Source organism: Mus musculus, chromosome 2 (genome assembly GCF_000001635.26).
Source record: "Mus musculus strain C57BL/6J chromosome 2, GRCm38.p6 C57BL/6J".
Lineage (NCBI taxonomy): Eukaryota > Metazoa > Chordata > Mammalia > Rodentia > Muridae > Mus > Mus musculus.
In genome coordinates, this window is record NC_000068.7 from 82,797,971 (window position 1) to 82,822,910 (window position 24,940).

Below are 24,940 nucleotides of genomic sequence, written 5' to 3' on the forward strand. Positions count from 1 at the left end.
TATTCAGTACCATAAATTCTAGTCTTCCTTCCCCCCCTCACAATTAATTTTGCCTCTGATAATTTTGGAGTTTTAGCAACATATTTTAAAATAATTAATGATTTTTAATAGTACAACACTGATCTATGGCAGCAAGCAGATAGAGAAACGTGAGTAGGTTTTTCATTAATAACTCTATTATGTCAGAATTTTCTTGACTGTAGTTCAGTTTCAGTTTACCAGGAAATGTACATAAATCACTCTCTTAGCATACTGTTCAAAGTCTTGGGAATGTAGCAATAAGATTAACTGACACCAATCTCTGTCTCATAAACTTAGCAGTCAGTGCAGAATCTGAAACAATCACTTAAAAGAGGATTTTCACACAAATAAGCTTGATTTTAAGTTTACTTTTGATGTCTGGCATCATATGCCCAGCTTCAGCCTATTGTATTTAAATATTTGAGTTCATCTATATTTATACTGTGCCCCATGATCTTCATTACATAATTTATTTACTATAACTTCGGCTACTTCCTTACTTATCAGCCCACTTACAACACCTTCCAAGTGGAATGTAGAGTTTGAAGACCCACTTTCCACAGAATATAACTTTCTCATACTATGAGAGGAGACAGAGAAATATGAATTTTGGTAGTTTCACTCAACACTGATTATTGCTATCCAGTCTTTATGAAATTTGGACAATATCTCTCACCATCCATCAATATCCCAAGAATAAGTGATCATGGGGTGACCAGCTATGCAGTACTTCCATATCACTTCCCCTCCCCTAAAAGCTCACGAATCACCACAGAAGAGAGGAAGAAATATTGTAGGATCAGACAGTTGTGAATGCTGCATTGTAGCGTTTGTCGTACATGACAGGCTTGCTGCACTCATGAGCTCACATTAGTTGAGACTTTATGCACAACCCTTGGACAACATCAAGCCAGCCAAATTGCCACCATGAGTGTGGGCAAAGCTCACGAAGCACCACACTGTGTGTGAGGAGCTATTGCCAATTGATAGCTGCTGGGAGAATCAGTTTTCTTCAGGGACACAGGCCTTGAGAAATCTAAGCGATGGTCTAATAACAAGGACTATAGAGGAAGTACTAAATGTTGATTCTAAAAGACAAGAGAGACAGCACATGAAGTTGAAAAAGAAAATGGAAGAGAGATAGGGGAGAGATTGAAGAAATGGGCATATGATGGATTTGGTTATCATATAATATTATTATATTATGTTATATACAAGTATGAATATTACATAACATTTTTTAAGGAAGGGAGAACAAAGTGGTGTTTTCTGAAAAGCCATGTGTGCAACAGACTTCATAGGCATTGAATTGTCTATTCTCTTATCTCTCCAACGCTCCTGGGAGATTATCTTTCCTTTTTCAGACACATTTCTCTGTTAATGTCTCAGCTCAACATAGGATAAGGATACTCAAACAAGGGAGAGTTAGAGAAACACATGGGAAAAGAGGGTTATCCTAGTCTCCTTTGAGGAAAGGCTGTAAGTTTACCCTTCTTCATACAACATTTAGATGGCCTCGTAATGAGACAATGTTTTCTTAACCCTATAGTTGACAGAAAGAATAGGTCAGCTACTAAACATTTAAGGTTGTGGTGGTTATTTTATATTGTCTGTGTCTAACTACTCAAATTTACCACTATAGTAAAAAAGTGATTTAGAGAGAGAAACAAAACAAAACAAGAGTTTAGTATACACTGAGCTGTAATGTAATAAAGAACTATAGCATATTGACCCTTAGAATTATTTTCAAAATAATTTCATTACCTGGAACTAAAGGTGCTTTCTTTGTGGGTTGCAAAGAGAAACTTTCCTTAAGCATCCAGAAATCTCAATTTGGAAGTCATCACCTTTATCAGCTTCTGAGAAACAGATGTCCTTTGGTCTATCATTCCCACACACACTCCAAGCTCTGATTAATAACATTCATTTATATAGGAAAACAGAAAACTAGCCTTGATTTGATTAAATTTATGACATAAAATGTAATCTAGTTGACAAATAAACCAAAATTTTCACATCATGTAAAGATAATTTTGCAAAAAAATAATTTTAAATCTGTTCATATATTGTCAAAATTTATACATTTTTAAAAATGAGAATTGGGAAATAAGGAATCATCACTGTATCTTGAATTTATATATTACTGGTCATTTGATGTTACTGGTCATTTTAAGGTAAAGATGTGGTAATATTTTATAAGAAATATAAAAGAAATATACTGTGATAGAAAATTCTAAAAATGGGATCTATGATAAGGAGCAAAGATAAAATAGAGTGAAACAAATTTAGAAATAGAAAACATGAGAGCATTGCTCCTAACTATAAACATGTTCATTTAGAGAAGATTCTGTTTAACTACACTGATTGAGATTGAGAGAGAGAGAGAGAGAGAGAATATGTTCACCTTTGTGTATGTGTGTGTTTATGTACATATGTGGAAATCACAGGAAATTTTCTGAAAATTAGTTCTTTCCTTCTATTTTGTGGGCCCAGGAATCAAATGCAGTTCATCAGGATTGTCAACAAGTGCCCTTGGCTACTGATTTGTCTCCCAACCCATAGACAGGGATTGTTGAATAATTCATGTCTTTGAAAAATAAAGATATAACTTCACCCTAAAATTTTTCCATGATAAATTACTGATCAATTGACAATGGAATAAAGGCCTAGGATTCAGAAAATTACAAATCATATAATTGAATTAAGGAAATTATTCAAAATATGCTGTGGGAAAATAGAAAATTGAGCAGGAAGAGGAAACAAAAGGTTGACCCCTGGCGATATGCAACATCCAGAGAAGAAAATAGGACAGATGTTAAAAAAAAATCAAGTTTTCAATATTCTGGAAACATGGTTCTTTAATAGACTAGTTACTCCCCAAAACCTTTAACATAGGATTAAAAACAATTGACTCTATAAATAAAACTCCATTTCATATCACCAACACTCTTTTTTTCAGAAGGTATAGATTTAGGAAGAGTAAATGCATGCATCAAGAGAAACTTGAGGGTTCTTTGGAAATTCACTGTGTCGATGCTGTTTTGGTAGGGAAGACATATGGAAGAGTGTGGACACAGGAGAGAGGATGTTTCTTTAAGGCAAACTAAAAAAAAAAAAAAAAAAAAAAAAAGCACACATGATGTTAAAAAGGACCCAACAGATGGTAGATAATGCTGGATGGTATTGGAACAGCTTACCACTGTTTATTGATCATTGTTTGTTGGGACTCCATAGAGAGGAACACACTACAAAACTGGTAGTATGCTGGCGTGGACTTGGACCAATTGTCAGACTCATGTCACCTGATAAATACTCACGTGAAGTTTTGCTAAGACAGACTCACATGCTAAGGTAAGACAGGTGGTGAGGAAAAATCCACAGAGGACACAAGATGTTTGGAGGAGGTATAAATAGACTCAGTGGACTGTGAGAGGGGTGTGGCTTGCTTACATAGCTAGTTCTGGAACACTTCTTAATCTCCTAGCTCCACTTATCTTCACTTCATTGAAAGAGGCAAGACAAAGAACTTCTCCTGGCATCCCTGGTGGTCCTGGTTCCTGCTGACTCATGTTGATTAGACCAAGGCTTAGCTGTTTCAGTTATCCTTAAACTACCCAACTGGACTACTGGTATATTTGTGAAGTGTTTGCAAGTGGATAGAGTTGCAGCTGATGATTCCTGTGAACTAAGCTGCTGATTTCCTAATAACACAGATGAGATTTGCTCCAAAGAACAATTTCTGAACAAATCTACTTCTCCTGTACTCTAATAACCTTTCTTTTCCAGTACCTCTGGTGGGTGGTAGGCTAGAAGGGAGGTTAAAGCATTTAAGAACAATCATTTAAAGTAGGGTTGAGAAAATTAAGGCTTACACGTGGGTATTAAATTCTGCATTAGCAAAATTATTTAGTAAAAAATGTATTTAGTAACACCTGTAAAAATGACAACAGTCTTCAAAGTTTAGTATTCTAGTATGAAATACAGCACAACTAAAGTTACAATAAAGAGTTGATTCCATAGAGAATCTTACCACATTCCATTTCGCTACAAAAACAAATTACTGTACAAATCACCTGACATGTTTAGAAGATAGCCACTACTTGTCATCTACACATGGAATTTGCATCTGCTGAAACTTCCTTGACAGAGTAACATAACTACTGCTTGTCATTTCTGCTACACAGTGAAATGGTTCTGAGTACAATCTACGCCTAATATTCCTTTTGATAATAAACCAGATCTACCTGAGTCTATCACTAGTTGTTGATGGTTAACATGTAAATATCTCTGTACATATTAATAAAACTTGGCTTTTCTATTCAGAATTCATACGTTATATTAAAAATATGACCTAGAATCATTCGCTAGTATCTTCATTACCTTAGTTTTTGCTACATGTTTATTATCTCGCTTCTAATAATTGACTTGTCATAAACAGAATAATTGGAGCAATGGTTTTCTTGGCATTTCTTCACCCAAGCATAGCAAGATCAACATTCATGAGGTTTCTTTCATTAGCTTAACACACAAACTTGACAGTTTGGGGATCTGTACAGCATTTCTTGCTAAATTGCATTATTCGATTTGGCTTGGCATAGGAAAGGTTATTATGCTACTGAGCTGACAAACTGACAAACCTGGCTTTTGCTCTTGCAACTTTTTAATCAGCATCATAGTTAATATTCATCTGGTGTTCCCCAGCGATGTACCACAGGAGGGCATGTCATTCATTACAGTTAATTGAGAAATCACTGGGACGATTTGGGCTCATTGGGAAAGATTGCCGAGGAGAAGAACCTATGATTTGATATATATGAAGGGAAATCTATAATTTTACTCCTATGTGATATACATGACTGAAAAAATATTTTGCCATTTGTGATAGCATTTAAATTGTCTATTACTTTCTATGACTGAAATTCTGTAAATGCAAATTGGCTTAGAGAAGTACAGGTTTCTGTACTTAGACTACATATCTCAAGTTTCAAGTATTCATTTTATAAGGCTACTTTTTCTAGAATTTGGTTACTTTATAATCACTATTTTGGAGATAAACTTTATAAAAATATGCAATAATGAATGAAAAGTAAAAAAATTATTCAGCAATTTTTAAAACTTATTCACACTTATTTTGAATTTTAATTTCCAAGTCTTATTCTACATTGTGTCTTTTCAGGAATTTAAAATGACAACCTATAGAAACCCATCTAACATCACTGGAAAAGTCTTTTTTTATTTATTTTTTATTTTTTATTTTTTTGCAATCAGAAAATAAAAGTTGTAGAAAGTTTATTGAGTGATTCCTGAGTTCCATTCCTGAGTTACATGATACAACTGATCATTGAAATCATTGAAGATATTCCCTGTCTCCACTCTGGGGTTGCAAGAAAAACAGAGATGGATTCCAGAAATGAGATCTCCAAACTGAGGCATGTGAAACATACACTGGGACGGAACTTCTCCAGAGCTGTCACTCAGCTCCAAAACCTCAGTCTGGAAAAGTAAACAGTATGGCATCTCTCAAAAGCCAGAGAGACCCACCATTCTACTGACCAGACTTGTGATACTGATAGTAATCTAAATATGGAAGGTGAGCTGAACCTGGCACAGACCTACAGACACTAATATTTACAAGTAAGGACTCTGATTCATTTACCAGAGAGCAGCCTGAGTATTGGTGGGATAGTAATCATCAGAGATGAGGGCCAATACATACCCACTCTCTCAGTCCTCCAGACATTGAAAAACGTCTGTGAAAAAGATGATCACCTAGTATACAAGAGGAAAGGATATAAGTAGCAGGTAGCTTGTCTCGAGAGTGTGGAATTACTACAGGGGGAAACCCATAATGAGGACTGCGGAACGCCTAAAAAACATTCTGTTCAAGAACAGAATTTAATGTGGAAACTGTTCTGATTTAACCTATTTACTAGCACTAGGAACTAGTAGTCTTCTTTCCATGTGCAGTGTCAGCTGTGAAGCACATTTTAGGAGATAGTAGAAGCCTTATTCAACCTGACAAGAATTAGGTATTAACTGATGACATCATATTTTAACTAGTTTACTTTCTAGTTTTACATATTTTTAAGTTTCACTTTTATGTTTAAAGTTGTATTTTTTTTTTGCATTCTTTGTTTTTCTATTTTCCCCCAATTTTGTTACTAGATATTGTCTTCATTTACATTTCAAATCCTATCCCAAAAGTCCCCTATACACTCCTCCTGCCCTGCATCCTTACCCACTCACTTCCACTTTTAAACCTGGTGTTCCCCTGTACTGGGGCATAAAAAGTTTGCTAGACCAAGGGGCCTCTCTTCCCAATGGTGGCTGGCTAGACCATTTTCTGCTACATGTGCAGCAAGACACATGAGCACTGGGCATACTGATTAGTCCATATTGTTGTTCCACCTATAGGGTTGCAGACCCCTTAAGCTCTTGGGTGCTTTTTCTACCTCTTATATTGGGGGCCCTGTGTTCCATCCTACAGATGACTGTGAACATCCACTTCTGTATTTTCCAGGCACTGGCAAAGCCTCACAGGAGACAGCTATACCAGGGTCCCTCCAGCAAAATCTTGCTGGTTTACGCAATAGTGTCTAGGTTTGGTGGTGGATTATGGGATGGACCTCCAGGTGGGGCAGTCTCTGGATGGTCCATCCTTTCGTCTTAGCTCCAAACTTTGTCTCTGCAACTCCTTCCATGGATATTTTATTCCATATTCTAGGGAGGAATGAAGTATCCACGTGTTGGTCTTCCATCTTGATTTTCTTGTGTTTTGGAAGTTGTATCCTGGGTATTCTAGGTTTCTGGGCTAATATCCACTTATCAGTGAGTGCATATGGCAGTTTCTAGATGGTCCATCCTTTTGTCTCAGCTCCAAACTTTGTCTCTGTAACTCCTTCCATTGGTGTTTTGTTCCCAGTTCTATGAAGGGGCAAAGTGTCCACACTTTGGTCTTCATTCTTCTTGAATTTTATGTCTCACAAATTGTATCTTATATCTTGGGTATTCTAAGTTTCTGGGCTAATATCCACTTATCAATGAGTACATATTGTGTGAGTTCTTTTGTGATTGGGTTAACTCACTAAGGATGATGCCCTCCAGGTCCATCCATTTGCCTAGGAATTTCATAAATTCATTCTTTTTACCAGCTGAGTACTACTCCATTGTGTAAATGTACCACATTTTCTGTATTCATTCTTCTGTTGAGGGACATCTGGGTTCTTTCCAGCTTCTGTCTATTATAAATAAGACTGCTATGAACATAGTGGAGCATGTGTCCTTATTAGCAGTTGGAATATCTTCTGGGTATATGCCCAGGAGAGGTATTGCTGGATCTACCTGTAGTACTATGTCCAGTTTTCTGAGGAACCCAGACTGATTTACAGAGTGGTTGTAGAAGCTTGCAATCCCACCAGCAATGAAGGAGTGTTCCTCTTTCTCCACATTCTCACCAGCATCTGCTGTCACCTGAATTTTTGGTCCTAGCCATTCTGACTGGTGTGAGGTGGAATCTCAGGATTGTTTTGATTTGCATTTCCCTGATGATTAAGGATATTGAGCATTTTTTAAAGTGCTTCTAAGCCCTTTGGTAGTCCTCAGTTGAGAATTCTTTGTTTTGTTCTATACCCCATTTTTTATGGGGTTATTTGAATTTCTGGAGTTCAGCTTCTTGAGCTCTTTTATATATTGGATATTACTACCCTATCAGATTTAGGATTGGTATAAATTCTTTCCCAATGTGTTGGTGGCCTTTTTGGCTTATTGACAGTATCTTTTACCCTACAGAAGCTTTGCACATTTATAAGGTTCCATTTGTCGATTCTCAATCTTACAGCACAGGCCATTGCTGTTCTGTTCAGGAATTTTTCCCCTGTGCCCACATCTTCGAGGCTTTTCCCACTTTTCTCCTCTATAAGTTTCAGTGTCCCTGGTTTTACGTGGAGTTCCTTGATCCACATAGACTTGAGTTTTGTACAAGGTGATAGGAATGGATCAATTCGCATTCTTCTACATGATAACTGCCAGTTGTGCCAGCACCATTTGTTGAGAATGCTGTCTTTTTTTCCACTGAATGGTTTTTAGCACCCTTGTCGAAGATAAAGTAACCATACTTGTGTGGGTTCATTTCTGGGTCTTCAATTCTATTCCACTGATCTACATGTCTGTCACTGTACCAGTATCATGCAGTTTTTATCACAATTGCTCTGTAGTACAGCTTGAGGTCAGGCATGGTGATTCCCCAAGAGGTACTTTTATTGCTGAGAATAGTTTTTGCTATCCTAGGTTTTTTGTTATTCCAGATGAATTTTCAAATTGCCCTTATCTAACTCAGTGAAGAATTGAGTTGGAATTTTGATGGGGATTGCACTGAATCTGTAGATTGCTATGGGCAGGATAGCCATTTTTACTATATTAATCCTGCCAATACATGCTCATGGGACATCTTTCCATCCTCTGAGATCTTCTTCAATTTAGTTCTTCAGAGTCTTGAAGTTCTTGTCATACAGATCTTTCACTTTCTTAGAGTTACACCAAGGTATTTTATATTCTTTGTGACTGTTTTGAAGATGTTGTTTCGCTAATTTCTTTTTCATCCTGTTTATCCATTGTGTAGACAAAGGCCACTGATTTGTTTGAGTTAATTTTATATCCAGCTACTGCTCTGAAGCTGTTTATCAGGTTTAGGAGTTCTCTGGTAGAATTTTTAGGGTCACTTATATATACTATCATATCATCTGCAAAAAGTGATATTTTGACTTCTACCTTTCCAATTTGTATCCCCTTGATCTTTTGTTGTCAAGTTGCTCTGGCTAGGACTTCAAGTACTATATTGGATAGGTAGGGAGAAAGTAAGCAGCCTTGTCTAGTCCCTGATTTTAGTGGGATTGCTTCAAGTTTCTCTCCATTTAGTTTGATGTTGGCTACTGTTTTGGTGTATATTGCTTTTATTATGTTTAGGTATGGGCTTTGAATTCCTGATCTTCCCATGACTTTTAACATGAAGGGGTATTGTATTTTGTCAAATGCTTTCTCAGCATCTAAGGAGATGATCATGCAGTTTTCGTCTTTGAGTTTGTTTATATAGTGGATTACGTTGATGGATTTCCATATATGAAACCATCCCTGCATCCCTGGAATGAAACCTACTTGGTCAGGATGGATGATCGTTTTGATGTGTTCTTGGATTTGGTTTGCGAGGATTTTATTGAGTATTTTTGCATCGATATCCATAAGGGAAATTGGTCTGTTGTTCTCTTTCTTTGTTGGATCTTTGTGTGGTTTAGGTATAAGAATAATTGTAGCTGTATAGAATGGATTGGGTACAATACCTTCTGTTTCTATTTTGTGGAATAATTTGAGAAGAGTTGGAATTAGGTCTTCTTTGAAGGTCTAATAGAATTCTGCACTAAACCCATCTGGTCCTGGGCTTTTTTTTGATTGGGAAACTATTAATGACTGCTTCTATTTCTTTAGCAGAGGTGGGACTGTTAAGATCATTATTCTGATCCTGATTTAACTTTGGTACCTGGTATCTGTCTAGGAAGTTGTCCATTTCATCCAGGTTTTCCAGTTTTGTTGAGTATAGCCTTTTGTAGTAGGATCTTATGATGTTTTGGATTTCCTTAGGATCTGATGATATGTCTCCTTTTTCATTTCTGATTTTGTTAATTAGGATATTGTCCCTGAGCCCTCTAGTTAGTCTGGCTAAGGGTTTATCTATCTTGTTGATTTTCTCAAAGAACCAGCTCCTGGTTTGGTTGATTCTTTGAATAGTTGTTTTTCTTCACACTTGGTTGATTTCAGCCCTAAGTTTGATTATTTTCTGCAGTCTATTTCTCTTGGGTGAATTTTCTTCCTTTCATTCTAGAGCTTCTAGGTGTGCTGTCAGACTGCTAGTGTATGCTCTCTCTAGTTTCTTTTTGGAGGCACTCAGGGCTATGAGTTTTCCTCTTAGGACTGCTTTCATTGTGCCTCAAAATTTGGGTATGTTGTGGCTTCCTCTTCATTAAACTCTAAAAGTCTTTATTTTCTTTCTTTATTTCTTCCTTGACCAAGGTATCATTAAGTAGAGTGTTCTTCTATTTCCACAAGAACGTTCGCTTTCTATTATGTATGCTGTTATTGAAGATCAGCCTTAGTCCATGGTCATCTGATAGGATGCAGGGGTTAATTTCAATATTTTTGTGTCTGTTGAGGCCTGTTTTGTGACCAATTATATGGTCAATTTTGGAGGAGGTACCATGAGGTGCTAAGAAGAAGGTATATCCTTTTGTTTTAGGATAAAATGTTCTATAGATGGCTGTTAAATCCATTTGTTTCATAACTTCTATTAGTGTCCATATGTCTCTGTTTAGTTTCTGTTTCCAGGATCTGTCCATTGGTGAGAGTTGGGTTTTGAAGTCTCCCACTATTATTGTGTGAGGTGCAATTTGTGTTTTGAGCTTTACTAAAGTGTCTTTAATGAATGTGGCTGCCCTTGCATTTGGAGCATAGATATTTAGAATTGAGAGTTCATCTTGGTAAATTTTAACTTTGATGAGTATGAAGTGCCCCTCCTTGTCTTTTTTGATAACTATCGGTTGGAAGTCAATTTTATTCGATATTAGAATGGCTACTCCAGCTTGTTTCTTCAGACCATTTGCTTGGAAAATTGTTTTCCAACTTTTTATTCTGAGGTAGTGTCTGTCTTTATCCCTGAGGTGGGTTTCCTGTAAGCAGCAAAATGTTGGGTCCTGTTTGTGTGCCCAGTTTGTTAGTCTATGTCTTTTTATTGGGGAATTGAGTCCATTGATGTTAACAGAAATCAAAGAAATGTACTTGGTGTTTCCTGTCATTTTTGTTGTTAAAGTTGGGGATCTGTTCTTGGCTGTCTTCTTTTAGTTTTGTTAAAGAATTACTTTCTTGCTTTTTCTAGGGTGTAGTTTCCATCTTTGTTTTGGTGTTTTCCCTTTATTATCCTTTGAAGGGCTGGATTCCTGGAAAGATATTGTGTGAATTTGGTTTTGTCATGGAATACTTTGGTTTCTCCATCTATGCTAATTGAGTGTTTTGTTGGGTATAGTAGCCTGGGTTGGCATTTGTGTTCTCTTATTGTTTGTATAACATCTGTCTGGGATCTTCTGGCTTTTATAGTCTCTGATGATAAGTCTGGAGTAATTCTAATAGGCCTGCCTTTATATGCTACTTGACCTTTTTCCTTTGCTGCTTTTAATATTCTGTCTTTATTTAGTTCATTTGTTGTTCTGATTATTATGTGTGGGGAGGAATTTCTTTTCTGGTCCAATCTATTTGGAGTTCTGTAGGCTTCTTGTATGTTCATGGGCATCTCTTTCTTTAGGTATGGGAAGTTTTCTTCTATAATTTTGTTGAAGATATTTGCTGGCCCTTTAAGTTGAAAATCTTCATTCTCATCTACTCCTTATCTGTAGGTTTGGTCTTCTCATTGTGTCCTGGATTTCCTGGATGTTTTGAGCTAGGATCTTTTTGCATTTTGCATTTTCTTTGATTGTTGTGTCCATGTTCCCTATGGAATCTTCTGCACCTGAGATTCTCTCTTCCATCACTTGTATTCTGTTGCTGATGTTCACATCTATGGTTCCTGATTTCTCTCCTAGGGTTTCTATCTCCAAAGTTGTCTCCCTTTGGGTTTTCTTCATTGTTTCTACTTCCATTTTTAGATATTGGATGGTTTGGTTCAATTCCATTGCCTGTTTAGTTGTGTTGTCTTGTAATTCTTTAAGGGATTTTTGTGTTTCTTCTACCTGTTTAGCAGTGTTTGCCTGTAGTTCTTTAAGGACTTCTACCTGTTTAGCAGTGTTCTCCTGTAATTCCTTCAGGAATTTTTGTGCTTCCTCTTTAAGGGCTTCTACCTGTTTAGCAGTGTTCTCATGTATTTCTTTGAGTTATTAATGACCTTTTTAATATCTTCTACCACCATCAGGAGATATGATTTTAAATCCATGTCTTGCTTTTAGGGTGTGTTGGAGTATCCTAGACTTGTTGTGGTGGGTGTACTGGGCTCTGATGACACCCAGTGTTCTTGGTTTCTGTTAGTAAGATTCTTACGTTTGCCTTTTGCCATCTGGAAATCTCTGGTGTTAATGTTCAAGCTGTCTCTGGTTGGAGCTTGATCTTCCTGTGATTCTTTTAGCCTCTGTTAGCACTCCTGGGAGTACAACTCTCTCCTGATTTCCAGTGTTCAGAGCATTCTCTGCAGACAAACTCTTCTCTTTCAGGGCAGGTGTCCAGCTGTCTGGAGCTCTGATCCACCTTCTGAGTTCTGAGGTCAGAACTCTCCCTGTAGGCCCACTCTCCTTTGGCAAGGAATGTGCCCAGGGGTCTGGGTCTCAGCTATGCCTCCTGGCTGAGGATTAAGGCCAGACTGGACCAGAAGCTCTGTTGCTTCTATCACCTACATTCTCTTAGGTGATCAGGAGGTCCTGGGCGTGCTAGGGGTCCTGCAGCATGGAGAGTTCCCTTGTGCCCTAGATGCCCTAGGCAGGAATCATGCAGAAGATGGTGGTGCTAAACCCGACCTGAATGGATCCCAGCCTCTGGTCAGGTGGGGTTCCTTTGTCCCTGTTCCTGCTGGCACAAGACCCTCCGCAATTCTTTGGAGCTGTTCCACTCACCATGATCCCGAGGTCCTGCTGCTTGGAGAGCAATCTGGAGCCCTTAGAGGCCTCTGCTGGGCTCAGAAGGAAGATGGCAGGTTGTTTTATCTTTTATCTTTAGGTTTTTACAACTGGTTTTTGTTTTGATACATCAATAGTGTTTTTTTTATTTTCTCAGACATCTAGTTTGTATAGTTTGCACTAATTCCTACTTCAACTCTCTACCATTTCCACAGTTCTTTCTCTTGATAATTCTTAATTATGAATATCCCAAGATATCACTATCTAAAAAGATTAACAAAAATATAACAAGCAATCAAATATAATAGTTTAAACAATGAAAACTAGAAGTCACATTAATTTCCAAAAGCATACGAAACAAAACAAAGAAAACAATTCAAGAAAACAAGCCATTGTGATCCCTCTGAAAATTTACAACCAGTCCACAGCTGAAACCAAAGACAATGAAATAGCTAGCAGAAACTATTTTAGATTTCTACCTCGAAAAGTATTTAATGGCTGTCATAGAAGACTAAAAGAAGAGATAGATGAAATAAGGAAATCATTTAGGAAATAAATGAATAAGAAAGCTAACAATTGCTATATTTCAGTTGAAAAAAATCTGCATAGGAGTGAAATAGAAAAAATTTTTAAAATTTTTATTATTTTATATAGCCTGTGTGTTTTTATTGGGGAGTTGTTCAGTCCATTGATGTTAAGAGATATTAAAGATGGATGATTTTTAGTTCTTGTTATTTTTTGTTGCTGGGGGTGTTATTAGGTGTATATATTTCTCTTTGGGGGGTTTTGGTGAAATATTTAATTTCTTGCGTTTTCTTGTGTTTAGTAAGAAATCTCCTTGTATTGGAGATTTTGTTCCAGTATCCTCTGTAGGGCTGGATTGACATATATATATATATTTGTTTTTCTCATGGAATCTCTTGGTTTCTCCTTCTATAGTGATTGAGAGTTTGGCAGGTTAAAGTAGACTAGGCTGGCATTTGTGTGCTCTTAGGATCTAGATGACATCTGTTCTGGATCTTCTGGCTTTTAGAATCTCTGTTGAGAAATCTGGTGTAATTTTGATAGAACTGCCTTTGCATGTTACTTGGCCTTCTTCCCTTGCAGCTTTTAGTATTCTTTCTTTGTTCTGTGCTTTAGTGTTTTGATTATTATGTGACAAGAGGATTTCTTTTCTGGTCCAATCTACTAGGTGTTCTGTCAGCTTCTTGTACATTTCTGGCCATCTCTTTCTTTAGGTTAGGGAAGTCTTCTATGATTTTGGTGAAGATGTTTTCTGGCCTTTTGAGCTCAGATTCTTCACCCTCTTCCAGTCTTATAAATCTTTGGTTTGATCTTTCCATTGTGTCTTTAGCTTCCTGGATATTTTGGGTTAGAAGTTTTTTACACTTTCTGTTTTCTTTGACCACTGTGTCAATATTTTCTACTATGGTATGCTTGAGATTCTCTCTTCTGTTTCTTGCATTCTGTTGATGATGTTTGCATCTGTAACTCCTGATATCTTTCCTAAATTGCCTCCCTTTGTGTTTTTTTATTGTTTCTATTTCCAGTTTTAGTTTTTGCCCCATTTTGTTTAATTTCTTAGCCTGCTTGATTGTATTTTCCTGCATTTTTAAAAAGGATATATTTGTTTAAGTGATTCTACCTGTTTACTTGTATTTTCCTGTACTTTTTTGTGAGTGTTCTTTATATCCTTCTTAAAGGCCTCTATTATCTTCATGAGATGGCATTTTAAGTTATTATCTTGCTTTGCAGGTGTCTTGGGTATCTAGAGCTTGCTGTGTTAAGACAACTGGGTTCTCATGTTGCTGGATCACATTGGGTTCTGCCACTTATGACCTTGCACTTGCCCCTGGCCATTTTGTAATCTCTGGTGTTAACTTGACTGGGTATTTCTGACTAGAGAAGGCCTCCTTGGAGCCAGATAGAGATGGTCTCCTTAGAGGCAGGCAGTGTTTTCTTTAGTTAGGTTGGGCCTCTTGTGTATCTGGTTAGAGCAGGACTCCTGTGTCTCTCATTCCTGCAGACCTTGTTGGAGGCAGGCAGACTGTGTCCCCAATTACTTTGGGCTTCCTGGCATGCAGACTGGCTGTGATGTGTGGGAGGGTATTGGGCAGCTGATGTGGACTGAGTGGAGAAGCAGAGCAGTAGGAAAGTGGGGCTCCTCAATGCGGATGGGCCCTGTGTCAGCTGGGCTCTTTGTCTTTGGTTACTCCTGACATCCTGGGAGGCACGCAGGCTATTGGTGTGGATCAGTATCTGGCCTCAAATAGAAATCTTGAGAATGAAAGGTATTTGAAAATATTATGAACATACAACATCAATCAGAAGAAAATGTCAGGTAAGGATTACAAGACCAAAGTAAAACTAAACTCAGACATTAATGCACAAAATAAATATAGCATAACTTCTAAGAACCCTGGGATATGTTTAAAAGTAAATACTAAAGCAAAAATATTAATGTTTATTCAATAAATTATCAGTGACATTTACCAAATCTAGAGAAATAAATGGGCATCTAATCTGATAAAAACACCAAATAAACTGAGCAGAGAATTTTGATTGTGTCATATTATACTCATGATACCATAATTACAACACACACACAATTAAATCTAGATCCTATAAAAGAAAACTTGCAATATTTGTCCTCCTGTGTGTGCTTTAGCTAACTCCATCTTTTATTCTCCTACTCCTCTTCAGTCAGTTCATTGTTTGAGCCAAATGCAACCATGGTCTCAGGGGGACAGATAGTATCCCAACTGTTTATGCTTTGTCATCATTTCAACTGGCAGTGTTCTGAATTAAGTGGGCCAGGTTTAAGAGCAGCAGCTCCTCCTGTCAGGAAGCAGCCGTGCTCTGGATGACAGATAGAAATGGGACCACTGTGTCTTATGGAATTGCAAAGGACAAGTTAGAGTTCAAAAGAGACTTAATGATAAGTTAAATGATGCAGAATTCAAGAACTCCCATTGAAATAAACAATCATTTTTGTTAAAAATCAAAGGCAAATAGATATAAAAGTGTATAAGATTAGTATATCCTTTATAGAGTTGATTGAAACTACTTGGTCTTTCAAAATATTTGGCCTCAGTGCCGGGCTCCTCTAATCTTCAATTTCTTAGTCTGTAAAATGAGATCAGTATTGTCACATGAACAAATCCTAGCTGCCAAGGTCCACGCAGGAAGAATGACAAATGGCTTTAGAACTTATGAAATGTGGCTCACCGGTCAGCATAGTCATCATGGGTGTACTTTGAGGCATGTCTCTGAGGACTGTGTATCCATGCTGTTATGGAGTTCTGTTCTACTTGTTTTCTTCACATCCCTCTTATTCTAAGAATTGTGTGAAAAATCTAAGGGGGCTTCTAGCCCCTTGCTGGGCAGTATGTCTGACACTCATAATAATAGTGTTTGACCTCTTAAAGACATTGCTACTGAAACAGGTTAATCATTCAATCACTACCCTAGGAAAGAACTTAGAGATGTAGCTTGTCAGCTATGACCATCACTCTTAGAAACATTGGAAAAAAACAAAATTGTTAGTAAAGGTAGATTGAGATGTTTTTGCTACTGGCTCTGATGTAGAAAATCTTAAGGACACTAGAAAGGCACACTCTTATTAGTTAAGCTAAGGACCTTTTATGGTCAGGGAACAAGAACAATGACAGCACTGGCTGTCATGACTATCACTCTGGCTGGACTTGTGATGATTAATTTCTTATACCCATCTTGCCCTCAGCTTCCTGATAGGATTTAATAAGAATTGCTAATGAATGGATATGCATTATAAGAATGTGCAGTAGATGTGACTGATTTTTATATAAAAGTTTAGATTTGTGATTCTTCTAAGATACTTAGGTTTCATTTAAAGATAAATAAGGAAGCTATTAATTCTTTCTTTGTATCCATGAATTACTTCGTGAAGTTGAGATAAACTTGCTGAGAAAACTCCCTTGCTTATTCACACTTTATTAATCTATAAGAAGTTGCTTAGTTACAAATGAACATAGGTTCTTGGGAATAATTTTGTTTTCTTTACCTGTACTATGTAATGTTAATTCTTGTAAAGGTATTGGGGAATATGTTGTTTTTTCATAGTCATTCACTAGAAGAAAGCACATGTATATATATGAGTATGTTTATATATGTGTGTGTGTGTGTATATGTATATATGCATATATGTGCATTTGCATTTATACATGTATGTATACATGTAGCAAATCTATGTATATTTATAAAATTTGGTGAGAATGTGTTGGGACTCTCTTCCATCCATCAAATCTTTATGTATGTGTATATATTAAGCTTGTGTGGGCATGTGTGTTGAAGCTTGTACCATCTGTCAACTATGTGTACATATCATTGGTATATGCGTACGTGTGTGTGTGCATGTGCTTGTGTGTTTTTGTGAAATGCTTGGAACTTACTTGTTGGAATTGATTCCATTCACCCACCAGGCATTTGAGTATATGTGTATATATGTGTATGCACATACGTATAAACGTGAAATGCTTGGAGCCTGCTTGCTGGAACTCTGATCCACCCATTCTATGAGTGAATGTGTGTCTATCTGTCCATCTGTTTGTCTGTGTGCAGGTCTGCACATATTTGTGTGTTTCTTTGTATGTATTTATTCACGTAAGCATGCATGCCTTCATGGGTGTGGGTGCATGCATTTGTATGTATAAAGTTAAAAAGTCTACCTTTTGCTTCATCTACTCAGTGTGTGTGTGTGTGTGTGTGTGTGTGTGTGTGTGTGTTCATGTGCATGTGTATGAAGTATGAATTTTTTCCTTTTCTTTCTTTCTAGCCCCTGAGTTAAAAAAGTTGATGAGGTTTTTTTTTATTTATTTATTTTTTTTATTTGTGGCCACAGGGAGTGTCAGTCCCAGTAAATTAAGCTTTGTTCCCTCAGGGAAAAGTCTGCTGAGGAATTTCTCTAATCACTGGCTGCCATCAGCAGCAGTCCCCTTTGGTATCTGGACCAACTCCCTACAGCTTCTCTCAGCATTGACCCTCATGGGCTGCCTGCCTCCATTTACCCTTTGGTGTCAAAGGTGATCTTTGGCACATAGCCATCCATGAGATGAAATGAAATATAGTTATTGATGTTTTAAAGCTGCCTAGTGCATCAGACAAAAAATACAAAAGATACAAAAGATACAGTCACCCAAAAAGATACAGTCAGAACTGTATCTTTCCCTAACTTTAAAGTAATTATTTTACACTTCCCTTGTGTTTCCAAGTTTTCCTTAATGGCAATAAAGCATCAATAGATGTCTGATCAATAAAATTTATAACAACAGAACACTCTCTGAGTCCTATGAACTGCTTACTATTCACATAACTTTGTAAAACCATGCATATCTGAGGGGAAAATGTCAAAGAAAAATAAAGATTCTATTATATCCCAAAGGCTATTTTGCTATATAAATTTTATCTGAAAAAAATCTACATTGTACAGTAAGTAAACTTTTATAACAGAAGATTTAGAAACTTTAGAAGAGAAAACATAAAAAAAACAGAGTAGCAATTATTAATGTTAAATATTAAGCAATTTTCCAACATTAACTGTTAGCCCAGCAATTATCATTTTTTTCTTTTACTAAAATCCTTGAGCTATTACTCTTTTTTAAGTTTCTCAGTTTGTTGGTTTTCAAATATTTTGTTTCCTCAGAATTAAATTCATCAAAATCTTAATTAACAAGGTAATGAGAGACACAGCAAATTGATACAACTTCAAAAGGAATTAAAGGTAAAGGATTTAAAGGATTTGAGGAAAAGAAATCAAGAAAACTCATATGTATGTAAAACTATATTCAGGAATTGCTTATTTACAACACAAAATCCAGAAGCTTCAAACATCTCAAAGAGACAAAAATTTGCTGTCTTGTATATTAGATAAATGTATTTGTATAATATGAATTTAAGAACTTTACAAGATATTATCTAATCTCTATAAAATGTAATGATCAGTAACAGAGAGCAAAGTCAGGACATTTCAAAATATTAAACAGTCTTAGATGGGTAAGCTACACAGAGCCAGCTGGACCTCTAGGGGTTGATGCACAGTAACTTTTTCTGTTAATCACCCTTAGACACTTTTTATAATAAAAGTTCAAATATTACTACTTGCCAGCAAAAGATTGGTCCTGTGTGTTGTTGTTATTATTATTATTATTATTATTATTATTATTATTATTATTTTATTATTATTATTTTAGAAACAGGGACTGCTTTATTTGGTAGTGCATCTGCACAATCCTAGGTGCTGCTAGATACAATGAAGGAGGACAAGTAAGTTTCAGATTTTACTGGAACTTTCTTTTTTTTTAACATGCTTTTTTTAAAAATATTTTTTATTATTACGTATTTTCCTCAATTACATTTAGAATGCTATCCCAAAAGTCCCCCATACCCTCCCCCCCCACTTCCCTACCCACCCATTCCCATTTTTTGCCCCTGGCATTCCCCTGTACTGGGGCATATAAAGTTTGCGTGTCCAATGGGCCTCTCTTTCCAGTGATGGCCGACTAGGCCATCTTTTGATACATATGCAGCTAGAATCAAGAGCTCCGGGGTACTGGAGATATAAGATACAATTTGCAAAACACATGAAACTGAAGAACGAAGACCAAAGTGTGGACACTTTGCCCCTTCTTAGAATTGGAAACAATCACCCATGGAAGGAGTTATAGAGACAAAGTTTGGAGCTGAGACAAAAGGATGGACCATCTAGACACTGCCATATCCAGAGATCCATCCCATAATTAGCCTCCAAACGATGACGCCATTGCATACACTAGCAAGATTTTGCTGAAAAGACCCTGTTATAGCTGTCTCTTGTGAGACTAGGCCGGGGCCTAGCAAACACATAAGTAGATGCTCACAGTCAGCTATTGGATGGAGCACAGGGCCCCCAATGGAGGAGCTAGAGAAAGTATCCAAGGAGCTAAAGAGATCTGCAACCCTGTAGGTACAACAACATTACGAACTAACCAGTACCCTGTGTGTTATTATTAATTAAGTTTATTCTTTGACAATTTTGTAAGTGTATATAAGCATTCTGATTACTCTCTTCTCCCACCCTCTTCTATTTCCCTCCCACTCCTATTAGATATACTTCCATAAACCTACCTTTCTCGGATTCAAGTGTCTTCAATTTATGTTGTGACTCACAGAGTTTAAGCAGGGCCATCTGTGTGATCATAACTTAGAGTTATCCATTGAAGACTGGTGAACTCATTGGCAGGAAGGGAAGCTTCCTGTCTGGCAGAATTTATTTATAGCTGGTATTCCACCAGGGAAAAACAAGCATTTCTGAGTCCATCCCTAGTCTATGTCTGATTGTTCATGTCCCATTCTTGTGCATACACAGTACTGACATATTTAAATGGTATGATTTTGTGACCAGTTTTGTTCTAATGAGATGACATAACATTTAGGTACATTCTCTTTAGGGAGTTGATCAGCTACTAAGTTTAAATAAATCATTTCTGGAGTCTTACGAGAAATATATAGATATGATCTATATAGCTTCTCTCTGTCCAGGAATATACTATTTATTGTTACTTTTTTGCTTCTCCATAATTAGAGATTAAAACAGGAAACACATGAAATTCATCTCCATTAGTTCTTGCCGACATCATTTATGGATGAGGCTCGAATACTTAATCTTTAGTATCTGACAATTCTGCAAATGTTCTTGTTCTAGAAAAAAAGTAACCCTTTTAGAGCCTTGGAAACCAATGAAGTGGTATGATACATGTTTGATGAGCAGTCATAGTTATAATTAGTGCCCCATATAAAGTATAAACTATGTTTCTTAATAGTAAGTTTGCAGACTTATTGAATAATATATGTTCTCAGTTCTCTTATAAACCTACCAGAAAATGAAAAGGAAAAATTAAAACATTAAAATCTCACAAATATGTCTTTTGATTCAAATGTAATTAAAAAATAAACCCCAATAAAGCATAGTGAAGCTTAAAATGTCTAAACTTTATAGATTAAAATCTTTAATTATAAACATTTGATTCAATATAATTGAAAAGGATAATACAAACTCAACTACAATAAAACCACAATTTATCAGATTTCTGAAGCACATATAAAATTTTTATTATTTAATGATGTTATTACGGGACAAGAGAGATGGCTCAGTAATTAAAACCATTTGCCTTACTGGGTTCAGTTCCTAGTACCTACATAGCAGCTCACAAAACCTGTAACTCCACTTCCAGGAAGTCCAACTCCTTCTTTTGGCCTCAATAGATTCATATGCATGGTACACAAAATCTCAGACTGGCACATACACATGCACACACAAAAATCAATAAATAGTTTCAGAAGAAATAGAATGGATTACAGAATAAAGGTATAAAATTGAAGTGAGTTCCCTCTTTGGAAGCCAGAAAAGAGGTAAAAATGTAATTAATTATATAGAAAGAGAGAAAAAAAAAAGAAAAGTTGAGAGTGACTGTAGTAATACACTGAATGGGACTTTTGGTATAGCATTGGAAATGTAAATGAGCTAAATACCTAATAAAAAATGGAAAAGGAAAAAAAAAGAAAAGAAAAGAAGACTAGACTAAAGTAAACAATGGAAGAAAAGCTAGTCACTTTCCACATCTGGAGAATCAATGATCCTTTAAGACAGACAACCGAGAGAATGAGAAATGAGGGAGAAATTGGAAGCACAAACTTCCTAGTTAGAAATACAGATGTATCTCCACTGGGGAGCAATCCAGGATACCCTCACCTGCACAAGATGAAAGCATTCTGCATGAAAAGGCCAGAAAAGCCAGCCAATGCCAAAAGTACACAGAAGCTTCTGTTACAACCACGTATTTTGTATGAATGGGAAGGAGAAATGTTTTGCAACTTAAGATTTATTCCAAAATATTTGATAAATTACATTAAAAGTCTGCAACAAATGGCTCGAAAGACAAATGTTATCAAATAAGACATGAAAAAATAAAATTTTAATTATTTATACCTAATTGAGAAACTGAAAGTTTAAAAATAAACCTTCCCCAAAAGCAATGTATATCTCAACAAACTTATGTATGGATCACAATAAAAAAAATAAAACTACCAAATTTATACAAATTCTTTACATGAAACACAAAAAACAATAAATTATCTTTATAACCATAGTACTATTCTGCCACAAAATCTGTAATTCGTAAAAGAAAATTACAGGTTAATAGTCCTAATGAACAGAATTTTAAAAGTCATTCGTTAATACCAGCAAATATAATGCAAAAATATGAAAGACAGAATGTTTCATAAGCTATGGAATTTGTCTAAGAATGTATTGCTATTTTCACATCCAGATATCAATGAATGTAACCATACTAACAAAAAAGAACATTCTTATGATTATTTCAAGTGGGAAAGAGAAATGAATTGGAAAAATATATCTATTCAGCATCAACACTATTAAATTAAGAATACAAATGTAGTCTCCCAATTTAAAAGAAATATCTATAAAAACCTACGTCTTTCATTTGGTGAACTATTAAACATCTTCTTAACTATACAACGAGGAATTCTACTCCTAGTTGAGAAGGAGTTGCTTATTAAAACCTTATTGGGATTTTTCAAGCTCGACCACAAAGCCCTTGTGGGGGAACCTGCAATGACCATTCCTCAGGTGTACATCAACTGTGCTGACTCTGGAGAAAGCTGTAGTCAAGTCCTCACTGCCCCTGGCCACTCATTCTCTTTAAATAAAACATTCCTAGCCCAAGCACCATTGCTGTGCCTTGTTTGCTAACCCAAAAGACCAACCTGGAGCAGACTCCTTTGCAATCACATTAGGGTCTCTTTATTACAAACTAAAGAGTAGAGTTTGGGCTTACTCACCGTCTGCCCACGGGACAGTTTGGTGAAGCATCCGGAACTCTCATCAGGAAAAGGTTTTATAGGAAATGGAAGCATGTGAGGGGTTGTCCATTCTACCTAGCAACTAATTGAATGACTATTGTAAGCCAACAGGTGGGTGTGCTGATGCAAGACCATATACAATTACAAACGGTCTGAAAGTGCATCTGAAACAATCAGACTGAACTTTGAACCTTAGCTAGGGAGTAACTCTGGCTAAGGACAAGTCATGGATGGAGGGTCCTTCCTGGTATGTGGTTGAAGCTTGGGTTCAGCTGCAGGTGAAGTTCTAGGGCTTTTTTTTTTCCTTTTAAGTTGGAGTGCAGTCCCAAGAAGGAGTAGGTTTGATCTCTCATCGTGAAACCTAGAGTATTTATATATTTTTAAAATTTGGCAGGGTCATATGTGTCCCAATATGCTATGTGAGTTCCAGGAATTGATCTCTAGTCATCAGGCTTGGTAGCAAACACCATAACCATCTGAGTCATCTCTCCAGTCTTGAAGACTTAGCACAAATGGCCTTTAATAGTAGTCCTTAAACTTCTGTGCCTAGATTTCTTTATCAATAGAGAAATGAAGAAAGTGTAAAGCCATCTCTCTGCACTCTGACTCACTACTCAATGCTATTCTGCTCTAAATTCCATGATCTTTCTCTTCTCCCCACCTCAATGTCCAGCAAACCACAAGAATTTTTTCTCAAGAAAGTCAACAGAGAAATGAGATCACAGGTGTTGACTCCACTGTCTTTCCACTGCTGCACCTTTTTATGCAGCAAAAATAGAACAAGGAGACTCGGTCTTTTTTCCAGCATCAGAGTTTTCTTTTCTTTTCTTTTTTAATACTATCACAATAAGTGATCGAAGACTTAACTTTTAATGTTTGGCATCTTGCTGTAATTCACAACTGACACATGGTAGCTCAACTTGATTTCTGTGCAGCTGAGCTACTGATTGGTATTTATTCAGAGAAAATTAAATCATGTCCTATCCATTCAGATGCATGTAAACAAAAGTTCACAGCTGCTTTTTTATTTTATAATAGTCCAAAGAGTAAACAAACTAAATGTGTATCAACTGGCAAATGGACAAACAAATTGTGGCATATCATTACGGTGAAATGAATGTTGAGAAATGAGGGGACACTACTGAAATACATAACTACAAAGATGGACCAAAAAATTAATGAAAGCAACCAAACATGACACTTTATGAATTTATAATTTGGCTTTTAAATTCTATAATAGGATATGTGGGACTGGAGCCACAGCTCAGCCCCTAAGATCTCTTGCAGTTCATGCAGAAGACCTGTGTTCATCTTCCATTCCATAAGATGGGCTGGTCAGAATTGCCTGTGATGCTAACTCCAAGGGATCTGACAGCCTCTTCTGGCCTCCATGGGCACCTACAAACATATGGACATACAAAAGGGAATGAATACACACACACACACACACACACACACACACACACATACATACATACAAGAAAATAGTTTTTTATTTAGAATTTGCAAAGCAAGTGCCCACTATAAGAAACAGGTTAGTGGTTGCCTTTAAATCTGTTATGAAAGAAAAGATGTGTTAAAAAAAACTCACGAAATTTTTATATCTTAAGCCAGTGCTGAAATTAATATTGTTTACCAGAAAAATCTATCAAATGACCTAATTATTCATTATCTAAACTGTGGGAAACAAACACAATCCTTTAGTTCTTTATAAAATTGTTTTTATACTGCTTGGGTTGAACTATGCAAATGTGCTTATCCTGAGGTAGAGCTCACTATCATTCTCATCGTTTAGTAGAACATATTATATGTTATCCAATTAGCTAATACATTAAAGTTAACCTCAGAGACACTGAAATGGTCTGAAGTCGCATTAAAGAATGAAAACAAAGCACTTCGTTTGACCAAGAACAAGACCAAATTTACATTCTATAGTTCTCTCCCTGCATCTTCCACCTATCTGGTTACTACCCTGTCTGTAGTGTCTTCCGTGTGTCTGTGTCTACCTGAATGCTATCTGATGTTTAGCTGACCATATGTCTGTATCTGCCCCTAAGAAAGGGCATTCTCCTGTCAGCAAAATGTTGCTGGCATGTGCAGTAGTGTCTAGGTTTGTTGGTTTTTATGGGATGGATTCCCGGATGGGGCATTCTCTGGATGGTCCTTTCTTCCGTCTCAGCTCTGAAATTTGTCTCTGTAACTCCTTCCATGGGTATTTTGTTCCCCATTCTCAGAAGGAATGAAGTATCCACACTTTGGTCTTTCTTCTTGAGTTTCATGTGCTTTGCAAATTGTGTCTTGAGTAATCTAAGTTTCTGGCCTAATCCTGATATAGCTATCTCTTGTGAGACTATGCCAGTGCCTGGCAAATACAGAAGCGGATGATC